The following is a 12,857-nucleotide window of genomic DNA, read 5'->3' on the forward strand; positions in this document are numbered from 1 at the left end:
CAGTGTCCAGAGCAGGAATTTTACAGCTTTTGAGAGAGCAACAAAAATGCACTAACTTAATTTGTTGGGGTATTTTTTTATTGTGGCTGCCCATTAGAAGGCTCTGTGGATTGTCCTCTCCTTCCCTCCCATTAATACAAATACACTAACTGTGCTATGGTTGAGAATAATTGTTTTGCTTTCCTGCAGGGATTTAGACACTAGTTAATCATGCAATAGCAGTTTCCATAAGATTTACTTTCCAGGATGATAATGTGGTTCAAGCATTCAAGCCTTGGAAGTATTCAATATTTTTGTGGCTGTGCTAGTTTACAGCAGCAAGGGAAGTCTTACCTTCATTCTGTTTTTCACAAACACGTGTGTGTGTCGGGGGGTGTTTGCACACTTGTTTATGCATGGGAATGTTTGTATATATAAATCAGAAGCCTTTCTTTGGTGGCCAATGAAGAGATTACTGGGAGAAGTCTAATCCTGCTGTATGGAAGTCAATCTGAACAGTGAGGTCAGCAAGGGCACACTCAGTACTACATCTTTCCAAATAATTCCATTGTAGTTTAATTGATGTGACTCTAAGGCCGTGTTTTGTATTTAAATATAATTCTAATCCTTAACTCTTTTACTTATGTATTGTAGCTAGTCATTTAAACATTCCTCTTAGCCACAAATGTATAAACTCATAACAACCTAACTTTCCTTGGCTCTGGTCTGCTGCTGACACTTGTGCATGCCATTTCTTAAATATGCTGTTTCTGGTTTTTTCACTTGAACAGGCTATTTTTTGTCGGTTTTGAGCTTCATATTTCCTTAAATGTGTATTCTGAAGGCAAGATGCAGTTTTCAGTAATGCTCTATCATAAGAGAGCTTAAAAACATAAAACCAAAGTGACCATTACCCTAACAGGCACCAAAATGCAAGTAAATATATCACAATGTTATTATGATTACTTCTGTGCCAGTCATATGTGTGGCCTGTATATGTGTGTGGAGTGCAAAGGAGAAAGTTTTAGAACTGAAATATGTGGAATCTCTAAATGTTTCAAGGCACATTCAATTCCTTCTTCACAAAGTTTCTCTATTCTTTCTTCTTAGGATACGTGCAATCTAACACACCCACAGCCTAAATCAGACAGGTCTCAAGAAGGAAAATGTATGGAAATATATTTGAAGGCACCTGTTCCTGTGCCTCCTACCGCCTCCTTTTTTGGAATGTTTTAAAGGATTTATAAAGTTCTAAGAATGCTTTCCTACGTGGTATAAAACACTCCTTGCAATATTAACTTCTCCAGTGCCTACAGTTACTCTGCTGTCACAGTTGTTTCAGGTGTTTGTTAAGGATTGAGTCCTGTGATAAGAATTTTAGTGTTGTATGTATTTTAGGGTACTTTCTTCATCCATAGACATGAAATACAGCACTTTCTCATGTGGTTGTACTCTGTAATTTAGAAAATTATAGTTACTTGCGCGTGAGTTAATCTTAACACTCAATACTCTAAAACCAGAATAATCAAGAGTGCTAAGTGAAACACTTTCCTGTAAAAGCTGATTCATGATTTTGTCTAAGCTGTTTAAACACCTATTTTGCATATTCCCAACATATTCCTTATACTGTCCAGTATATTTTAACTGAGCTATTGCTAATTTATTGCATATTCACCAAAACCAATCAAAAGACATCAAAATCCTCCCAAAATATTGGGGGAGGAGGGCTCTGTGAGGATGGAGAGCATATATTCTAAGTTCTTAAAGATATAATGAATTCCAGGGTGCTCAAACCTAGCCTTTTAGTCCTGACTTCTATTGTTGCATACACATGGACTCCTTCCCTCTAATTTCTTTCTCCCTTTGCTCTGCTGATGGGATGTGAGGTGACTTCTGTGATAGAGGAAACCTTTGAGGCTTCTGATAAATGTAAAACCAGAGTCTTCTCTGTACTGATAGCCCAGGAGCGTAGCACATCACTTGTAGGTCAAAAGAAAGTGTTCTGCCACTGGTAGTCAGTGATGTTTTCTGCAATAGCTGATCCCTCTGACTTTTGGCTCTCCATCATGGGCTTCCTTAGTACATGTTGTCCAGGTGTCTGAATCAAATGGAGTCAACATAAAAAACAGCTTTGCTTACTGAGCAAAATTTTTGTAAGTATTGTAGCTGTGCAAAATAAGTTCTTGTAGTTTTTAAAAATTTAATTTTTAACATACAGATCTTAAAGCACATTCAGAAGAAGAGTTAATATAACTTTTCCTGACTGATGTACTCACAAAGAAGTCATGGCACTGGGCAGATGTGGCAATGAAGACAGCAATATCAGCACCTTTGAAGTATAGGTTGGGCACAGGACAAAAGACATATGGTGAATCAATCTTTGTCCAGTTAACACGTGCTAAAACTGGTAGTCTGCTGATGTACTTGTCAGAGTATTCAAGAGTAGATATGTCATCAGCTGTCTTGCACTTCACAGTACACAGACATGCTCCTGTGAGCACAACTGAAATCCTGCATTTGTCAGGAAGGCTGGTGATATGGAATATGGACTGGAGTTCATTTACAGGGTGAAGGGAGGAGCAGGGAGAGTAATCAAAATTTTAGTACTTCATGTGATGCATCTTTCTGGAAAAATAGCCACACAGTGACTTCTGCAGCATCCCCATTCAAATAACAGCTGAATAGCATCATGGCAAGGTGAAGTTTTATAAAAATCTCATTCTGTATGGTAAACAGAAAAAAATACTAGAAAAGAATAGTGAAAAAAATGAATATCAGTGAGAGAAAGGATGTTTAGTGCATGACAATTTTCCTGTTCCTTTGCTTCTGCTTTTTTTTTTTTTTTTCCTTCCAGGCTTTCAGACGCTGCGGTGATTTTAGGTGCATCTTTATTTCAGAAGCAATTTAAATACAGATTTGCATGTTTATTTGTGTCTCAGGTTAATTAAAGGTGAATATTTTGGGAGGGATTAAGGGGTACATGCAGTTTTCATGGGATGAACCTCAAAAAGATACCAGTGATTTATCTATCCATACGCATGAGTGTGTGTGCATATAAGGTATGGTACTTAAACATCTATTACAGAAAACAGCACCCTGGGGACCTGGGTAATAGATCATTTTAATGTATGAATAGGTTACATCCCTAACTACTAGTTGGGAAGGGTTACTTCTTATGGGAAGGGGGCTAAAGTAAATGGCCCAGAAAATTTATAGTGTTGCAATTCAACAAAAATATTGATTAGAAGATGAGGAACTCCATTTTTATAAACTTAATCAACACTGATTGTTTGATTTCAGCTAGTAGGCTGTCAGGGAGAAATAAGAGCTTTGATCCTGGGGTGGTGCAGGGGAGGAAAGGAACTGGCAATATTCTAGGGAAAAAAAATACCAAAAAAACCCTAAATCCAAAAACGCTAATGTAACTTTCCAAAAGATTCAAAGACTAAATATTTAAAAGGGGATAGAAACTGGCTAGGTTTTGTTTTGCTTGCACTGTCATGTATTTCCCTGACTGGAAATTATATTTCAACGAGCAACCACTGTATTTATTGGCTTATATTTTATTTTGCTAATATTCCGCTAGTGTCCTGTATTTCCATAGTAATCATGTAATAATCCGTTCCACAAAATACTAGGTTGCCAAGATCCACTTAGAACCGTAAGTGCTGTGGCCAAAGGTCAGTGCTGGGGGAGCTCTGCTCCTCAGTGTGCAGGTGCCACTTGTGTCACAGCCATTAAGTATGAAACTAAAATCAATTCCACTGCATCTTTGCAAGCTGGCAAATGTAGGAGTCACCTCAGCAGAAAAATAAAAAGACCCAACTGGCAGATATAGTGTGCCTTTATAAAGAGCTGGACGGGATCTGAGAGAAGTTTTGAATAGCCTCTAACTGGTTGTTGTCTCCAGAACCAAGTGCTGAATTGTCTCTGCTGGCACCATTCAGGTCTTCTCTGCTGCATTTTTTTTGTTATGTTTGAAGAGCCTTGCCAACAATAATTTGATGAATTTGCTTAATGCAGTGAGGTTTACAGTGGTATCAGAAAGTGTCTCAGAGTGTGGGCTTCTGCTCCTGAATTTAAAATTACCAAGTGTGGCTCCTCCTCAGTGTGTGATCCACTATGACTGTATGCTTTCACTGCCATGCTAGAGATTCTGCTCTGCCTCCTTGTTGAAAAATTGACTTCCCTCACTGACGTCAGAGAGAAGACAAAGTTTTTAAAAGATTTCCTTTTGAACTTGTGATGATTTATGAGGAAGATGACAATGCCTTTCAGGTAATTTAGTGAAAGGGAACCCAATTAATCAATGTATCAATTTTGAAAAATTGGTCGAATACCAGTCATTTACCATAGCAGTCCTGGTTACTTTAAAGTCAGAGTCTAATTCTTGGTGAATTAAACAATAGGGAATAAAAATCCTAAACCTGTTTGGCCCTTGGGTACAGTTTAAATTACTGTTTAAGATTAAGTTATGTTTGGTTCTTTGTATGACTGAGTTGGTTTTTTTCTTCAGAAAATTGTATCCTTATTGCTTCCGTTCATCAGTGGTATAAGGCTCTGAAGTACCCCTGAATGGCTCAGCCTCCCAAGATTCTGTCCTACATGTCATAAGAACTCATCTTTTACCTGAGAGCCTCATGTGCTTTCAGGGCCCCAAGCTGAAGGCTTCCTGCCTTGGCACAGCTATCTGAAGCAAGAAAGCTGTAATTTTGCCTGGAAGTCCTCTCCCTTCAAAATAGTCCTTGGACTGTGGAGTGCCCCATGGCTCCAAAGAGCAGTGAGGAGCTGCTGCTGTAGGACAAGGGCTCTCTAGGATGTCTCTCACCCACTCTGGCTGCCAGGAAAGCTCTTCCCTGCTCTCACGGGCTTTCTTGGCTGTGGGGTGACTGCTAGATCACTTCAGTTTCTGTTTCCTTCAAACTTCTCCTGGGCAAGATGACCGCTACCGAGTGCTTTTAATTTGACATTTTCTTTAGAAGCTATCAGCATCCCTGGAAATAACATCTGTCAGGGAGGTGGCAAGCTGGGAATTGGGTGCCTGCCCAGCCATAGCATAACAAGGCCAGAGGGCACAATTGACTGGAGTGAACAAGGAAATTTCTAAGCCATTGATCCACAAGCCCACAAAATGTGTGAAATTGGAAATGTAGCCTGTCAGAAGAAGCTAGCCATATATTTTTAGATTATCTTAAAAAAAACCCAGTATGCTTAACCATTGCTTGGTAGAAAACAGTTTTTGTTTCTTTTTTCTATAGACTATTTTGAGGGAGGTTTTGGTTGATTGTTGTTGTTTGGGGGGCTTGATTGTTTTGGTGGGGGTTTTCTGTTGGTTGTTTTGTTTTTCTAAATTATTTTCTATTGGTAATGATTGTATGATTTCCTTTTAGAATCATTTTAGTAGATCAGCTTCTCTTTTGTGTCACATAACTTTGTGTGAGCATATATATACACATAGTTGCTTACATAAATGCTTCAGAGGCCAGCACTAAGAATCATCTTGCATTGTATTCCTGGATGGTAGAACCAAGGACCTGGCAGGACAAGGAAGTGTGCTGAGACCTATTTAACATGCAATATCACCAAGATAAATGAATGTGTAACTGCATCCTTAGGAGAAATCTAATCTCTTCCTACCTACTTTCTTTCCTATGTTTGCAAGTATCTCTTGGGTTCAGTGGAATTATTTCTGATTAGCATGCATGTGAAACCATCCTAGAGGCTATCATATATTCCTCTTTTGTCAGTTTTCCCACTTTTTGGAGGGTTGTTTTTGTGCCAGTTCTGTAATTCCTAAAAGAGATTTCCTAGTGGCTGTGAAAAGTTTGTTGGAATCTGCAGCATGCTTGCTTGAAGTAGTTTCTCATTCTGTGAATGGATTTTTCTGTCCTATTTGCCAAAAGAAGATATGAATTAAGGTGGCTAGGCTGGATCAGCACCTTTCAGTACAGCCAGCCTCTTGTTTAGTCCATTCACCCCTACTGAGCAGTAGCAATTACCTCTTGCTGTTTGTCTTATTAGGTATGAAGAGAACATTAGCTGTTCAGAAACTGGAATGTTGCCATCTCTACTTCTGGAGAAAGAGAAGTGAATGCTGTTTGGGCATTGACTGCATTTTAATGTTTGCAAACCTCTTCAAGTTTGGGAGATTATCTTTTGTGCTATGTGACAGTCGTCTTTCAAAGCCCTTCAGCGTACAAAGTTCAGCAATTTTATTCCTTCTCAGCATAAAATTAAAGTGATGAATCCTACCTATAATTTCATTTTTTAAGCTATACACAAATTGAGAAATGTTTCTACATTGTAGATATGAAATAAATGTGAACCAATGTTTCACAAACTACTATTGAGTAACATCTCTCTCGTAAGGAAAACCCCCCTTCATCTTTACTACATGTTTAGTGTCTGTAATGCAATTGCACAGGATTTTTAAAAGGAAAGATTTTCCATGACCCTCGCTAAAGAGTAAGCAGATCTTTCCTGTAGGGCCCATTAAATTTTACACAGATTTGAAAGCAAAGTACAGTTAAAGACCTTCCATTTGTCTCTGAGATGAGATACAAACTAGAGTTCTGTTAAGGGGTGACTTTATGTGCTTGCATGTTTAATTGTCTGTTCTGTTTATGTTGGATATTAAGTTTTGTATTTTTTAAGATTGGTTCTGAGAGCGAATGGGGAGAGAAGAGGTGCAGAGTTTGTTTTCAGAAACTGTGCTTGCTTCTCCACATCTTTTTCTGGGATTGTGTTGTCTGCAGCACAGACAGACAAGTGGGAAAGAGCTCTCTTTTGGTTTTTAGATAGCTTTTTTTAGCTAGCTGAGGCAGAGAAGTTCCTCAGGTTGTGCATTTTTAAAGCCTTTCTTTAACTGTTTAAACTTGCTTTGGACTGAAAATTGAGAAAAATATCGGGAGCTCACATTTATGGCTTACCAGGGCTTGGGCCGTGGCATTTTCCAGCTCAGGAGGGACTGATAAGAGAGTGAATGAGCCGAGCTACCTTCTGCCACAAGGACTTTCTGAACCTGCCATCTCTTCAGAACAGTGAGAGGTTTTATTGTTTAATATTATTTATTTTTTATGCTTGTGAATACTTTGCTTGTGAAATATACAGTTTTTTCTACTTTTCTCCAAGGAAATCTTTTCCCGAACCTGTTGGGGGAGGGACCGCTTAAATCTGCTTTCTAGAGGGACCTCATTTGAAAGTTTCTTCCCAAATTTGCCCTAAACCAGGACAAGTTCTAAGTCACCTGGTGGTTTAAAGAGTTGGCCAGTGTAAAAGGAAACTAACGAACTGTGCTGCTATTTTGGTAAGAATTAAAAAGTGAATCAGAACATAAGTGTATATGGCTTTTCCTACCATTTCTTATGAGTTTCCTTATCTGTGGTTGCTGAGGGTAGATGTTTTTTAACTGGTAGTCCTGTAGATACTCTGAATTCTTGACAGAAAACTAATTAACTAGGAAAAAATCTAGAAAGTTATGACCTAATGTCCCACTTTATTGCTTATCCAAAACACATTACAACCAGTTTCACAGGAATTAGAGCTATCCAATTTGCATCTCAAGTTTGCTCTGAAGAGCAAATATTACTGTTTAATTAAAGTTAGTAAATTTATTTTAAAAAGAAAAGAAAAATTTCAGTAAGATAGCCTCTAAATATGCTTATTCATTCAAATAGTGAACTTCTAATATGTATTAAATTAAGGATAAATAATAGGAGAAAGAACCTTTGGTGAGAAAAGTTTTGACATTTCCTTCATTGTGTACCCAGAGTACTTATACTCTTTAAGCCATGGAGAGAGAAAAGCTGTGTTTCCAAACATATTTACCACAATTATAATCTAGATAGAAAATTAACAAGACACCAATAGAGTTCCTTGTAATTTTATTTAAACTTTATCTTCTAACTTTTTTTATATATGCAGCCAAGCTGAAGCTTATTTGTGCACATCTCTAGCCCATAGTCTTCAGTGCTCCTATAAATGTTAACTTTAATACTGTCTCAGTGTTTCCAGTATTACTGGTCCACATAGCAAATTATGCTCTTCATAAATTACATATTTTTTTGTTATTAGCCTCATATAAATAAGTAGATTTTGCTGGATTTTAAAATGTTCAGTTTTGCTTGAGAAGTTAAGCGGTAATAGTAATTTCTATTATTTATCTTTTTCCAGTAACATATCAGACATTTTGCAGATGCAGAGCAGAACTGCTCCTTGCCTCAAATACTTTATAACTTAGGCTACTTTATTTTCAGTTTTAAGCTTCTCAGAAAATATTGAAGTAATTTTTCCAAAATAAAACATTTCAAACTTGTTTCACAAATTCAGCTAAAGACTTTCTCAGAGAACTTACTATCAGAGCTAGCTGAGTTCTCATAGTAAGATTATTTCTAGTATAAGTTCAAACAGAAATAGCAATGCGCAGGGCCATGTGCAATTTTTGTTGGGTTTTCTTGCTGTTATCATATTATTCATTGGCGTGGCACTTTTATTTAGGTGGTCAACAGGGCTTTTTTGATGCTTTTATATAGATGGTTATGGTTTCATCCTCATAATCCATGAGTTTCCTCTTTGAAGGACAGAGAGTCAAATTCCAACAGCCTTACAAGAAGACCATGTAATATATGTCAAATAGAAGAGAGAGGTATGTGGACCCTGGCTAAGATATTCATTTATTGTTGTTGCAATGATTCATCATTCTGTCCGATCTTGCCCTCTTCGAGTCCATGTCTTTAATGAACATTGGCATGACACAAAATCAAAACTAATTTCATTTTGCAAGGGACACCCACAGCTGTGACTCTTGCTGTAAATATGATCAGGTTGTTTTTCTGTCACCATGAAGAGTAGATGTATGTAATGTTAATAGGATAGCCTTTCTAGCAGTGATAGGGGACTAAGAGTTCAAACTATGTTGTGTAAAGCTTGGAGTTTATACGAATGGGCCAATAGCTATCCATCATACCAAGATGGTTCACGAATCAGGTGGAGTGTTCTTTGCTTAATTTGAAACTGTTGGATTAGATATTTAAAAACCTAAAGTCAATATTATGAATCATGAAGGAAGCCTACTATAAAGCTTTTTTACACCAGAGTAGGAGGACAGCTCTGGAACTAAAATACTGCACAGGATTTATCAGTTCCCTTCTGTTATTTTTTCAGTACTTTTGTAGAAGAAAGACAGAGTGCTCTAGGATTACTATGTGTCACAATGGCAACACAAGCAACTGAAAGGTTTAAAGAGAAAGATATATCCCCTTTGATAAAATCATCATTGAAATGTGATGAAGGGAATTTATCCTTCAGTTCTTGAGGTAGTTTATTCACTTCTGAAATTTCCTATCATCAATGAGTGAATTACTATGTTATAGTATTGAGAGGGACAGAAAGTTAATAATGAGCAGCCTCTCCCCTGATCCCACAGTCACAGCTGGCTGCCAGCTTTTCTTCTTTTCAGTAATTTATCTACATGGAAAGACCTGCTTTTTCTGTGCAAAACTTGCTCTCACATGCTGCATGACAGTTGTGTAGCATTATGCACTTTAGATAATATAATCAAATCTGAATATCTCTGTTCTTTCACTGGTGCTTTTTGAGGACTAGTCTTGAACTCAAACCTAAATTAGGCTGCTTGGATTATTCTCTAATGGAAGCAGATCCATTCTGGCGGCTTTTTTTTTTTCTTGGCTATGATGACTTTATTGATTCTATGTAGTATTATTTATGGTGCATTTTGGTTTTTTTGTTTATTATCTATACTTCTGACCCTAACATGTAATGGTTTGGCACATAAATAGGTCACCTGACAGACCTGACAGAAAACATACACACAAAAAGGCAAGTAAAAACTCCAACAAACAAACAAGCAACCAAGAAAACAAACAAACAAAACCCCAATAAAACCACCACATAAAAAAAACCCCAAAACTGCAAACAAACCACCCCCCACCCCCCAAAAAACTACCCAATATCAACTCAACAGCATCAAAGCCTCTAATTTTCCCCCTTCATTAAATTAGTCACCTTTGTGTTCCATTGTTGTGCTCCTTCTCATTTGCGGTTTGTGGCTGAAATGAACTGCTGGAAGCAATCGCTTCTGCTCATTTTCTGATTGCAGCATTTCCATTCTTTCTCTCTGTTGTACCTCTACCAAAGGTTTGATTTCAAAACCTTTGTAACCATTATCAAAAACGAAAGGGCATCATTTTGACAGGTCAATATTAACTATTTCAATCCCAACGCCTTCTTCTTTTCAAGTTATTGCTGCAAACAAAAAACCAGCATTGGTCTCAACCCTCTATAAAAAAGAAAAGACAATTCTGGGAAGGAATTTTTTTTTTTTTTTCTGGAACTCATAAAGTCTATAATTCTCTTATAGAAGCAACCATCAAGACATTTTATCTAGGCAATGACATTGCTCTTGTTAAGCAGTTTCATTTTCTCTTCAATGCGCTATGGTTTTTTCAAATAGGCTGTTGATTACCATGATTAAGACAAACAAAATAACTATTTAGCCTCTAATATAAACAGGCTGTAACTACCTAGTAAGTCTGAGATCTGAATATTGATAGTAAAGAAAATGATCTGGATCTGTGGTTTGTAGTTCTGGAGTTGTAATGATGGTGTTCATTAAAAGTCATTCTGATCCTTAAAAGTGTTTAAGGAATGGTTTTATAAGTTTAAGCTTTCAAATATGCTTAACAAATAACTGAGTAGGAAAACAGAATGGTAATCCAAATGGCATAATGCTCTGCAGAGCCGTAAAACTTTCGAAATAAACTTTTAGAGTATGATAGATGAGGAAATGTGAAGGTAGAGTAACATAGTGTAACTTCTTGAGTTCTGCACTGGCCCTGTTCTATTGGACTGGCCTCTGGAAACCCTTCAATTTAAGCCTGACTCTAACCATAACTGTTCACCTCAGGATAGATGTGCTACCTCTCATTGCAGGCTTCTGTCTGCATGAACATTATGATTGCAGGCTGGGAAACTGGGAAGCACCATTTAGTCACTGTGCCCAGGCACCTCAGTGGGGAAAGTAATGCTCATCTCCTCCCCCTACAGCTTAAGCTGCTTCAATGCTCATCTGCACCACCAAGCAGTTCTCTCAGTAAAACAAGGGGAGTTTTCTCTGTCTTTAGTAGTTACTGTTTGGGCAGGTGCTCATGAGAATGTTTGCACTGTTAATCCTCATTTCTAAGGCCAGCTTTGAGTGAGAAGGGAAGATTATTCCCAATCTTCTAGTGGTCTTAGCCTGGACTCCACAGGAATCGTTCCCATTTTTGGAGCATGGTACACAGGCATTTTTCAGATTCCCTTGTCTTCCTCTCCCATCTGATTCATGTTTCTGAGATTACCTTTGCTATTGATGAAAGCTTCATACAATTTTGAGAGAGAATTAAACAAACCAACAAAACAACATAAACGCAAATCCAGCGACATGGAAAGATTTGTACTGTGTTCAGTATGCTTTTGGGTGAGACTACAAGCCACTGCAAAGGAATCCTATTTGATTCTTCAGCCTTGCTGTCCCCTGTCAGGACAGGGAATGACACTCATGCTTGTTTCCTTTGATGAGGCAAGTCCACTGTTCTGCACCGACTCTTTTAAACCTGAGAACCTGAAGATGAAAATAAAGATCAAGAGCTGCATAGCACCCTCCTGTTCTTCCATGTCGCTGTGTCGTGACACAGAGAATAGAGCACAGAGCAAAGTCTGGCAGTTTACAGCAGGCAGCTCTCCATGCACCAAATCCACTTGCATGGCCTGTGGCAGAGGTGGTCAGCCTGCTCTGAGAGCTCCACCTTACACACTGCTATAAATTTTTCCAAAAGCAATTTCTGAGTCACTTCTGTTTTCATCTGGGACATATTGACTATTTGAAAATATTTTTATTCCGTGTTTTCCCTTCCTCCTTGATCCCTTTGCATGGTGTAAAGGTGAATTAAGAATATAAAGTTCTAGCCAGCCAAAAGCATGTTGTTTCCTGTTTGAGGCGCTGCTTGTCATGAGAAAAATCCAGATTGCTTGCTAGCACTGAAGCTTGAACTTCAGAGGAAACAATTACCCTTATTAAAAGAACTCTGTTTAATGTACAGGGCATAATGAGAGGACAACAGGGAGGATCATTTCACTACTTAATGGATTACAATTAAACTTAAAGCAAACTTTTGTCCTCATTTTCACCCATGTAACACAGGCCAGGATTCTCCTCCTATGACTGAACCAAATATGAAAGGTATAGTTCTGCAGCTGCTTTGTTTCTGTGGAAAGTTTCCCGACAGTGAAGCACTGTGCACGAAGCAGCTGCAGAATCAGGCCCTTTGTACACATGCACTTGTAGTAATCTTAAAAGAAATAGAATGGGACCAGCAAAATGGCACTTCAGCTCAAAGAAAAATCCAACGTCTTCCATCTGCTCCCTGATCTTGCAGCTGCAGTGAATTATGATGTACTGTCACATTTATAGGGTGATTTCATCAACTGATTTATTTAATTAATTTAGATTTAACATTGTACAAAGGGTATGCGATAAAGTGGTGTAACTCTTTCCTCAGCCACCACACCAGCCAAGATTTATTTTGAGTATCCTCCGCCTCACTGTGTCCTCCCTTATGCTTTCCAAGCTGCAGCCAAGGGGGAGTTTGAAATAGCTGGTTGGACCTAAAGCTGCTATGAGCAGAACTGGCAACTTGGAGCTTGTGTTGTGATGTTAGAGATAAAACATCCATATAGTCTCCCCACCAAAAAGTATCACCCTGGTGTATCCCTAGCGACTCCTGAATGTGCACAATGTTTCATGTAGAAGAAGGGATGCACCTGGGACTAGGTGGTTCCTTGGGAGGTTAACAATTTTAGGATATGCTTCTTTAATACCC

General features: G+C 38.2%; 1 protein-coding gene across 1 annotated transcript in view; it reads left to right on the forward strand.

Annotated features, from left to right (window-relative positions):
* The window catches only part of RET (ret proto-oncogene), a 252,913-nt gene that overhangs the window by 135,904 nt on the left and 104,152 nt on the right, over positions 1 to 12,857 (forward strand). The window lies entirely within an intron of this gene.

The sequence above is a fragment of the Chamaea fasciata genome, unplaced genomic scaffold, assembly GCF_029207755.1.
Source record: "Chamaea fasciata isolate MVZ Bird 193981 ecotype frontalis unplaced genomic scaffold, bChaFas1.0.hap1 SCAF_9, whole genome shotgun sequence".
Taxonomy (NCBI): Eukaryota; Metazoa; Chordata; class Aves; order Passeriformes; family Sylviidae; genus Chamaea; species Chamaea fasciata.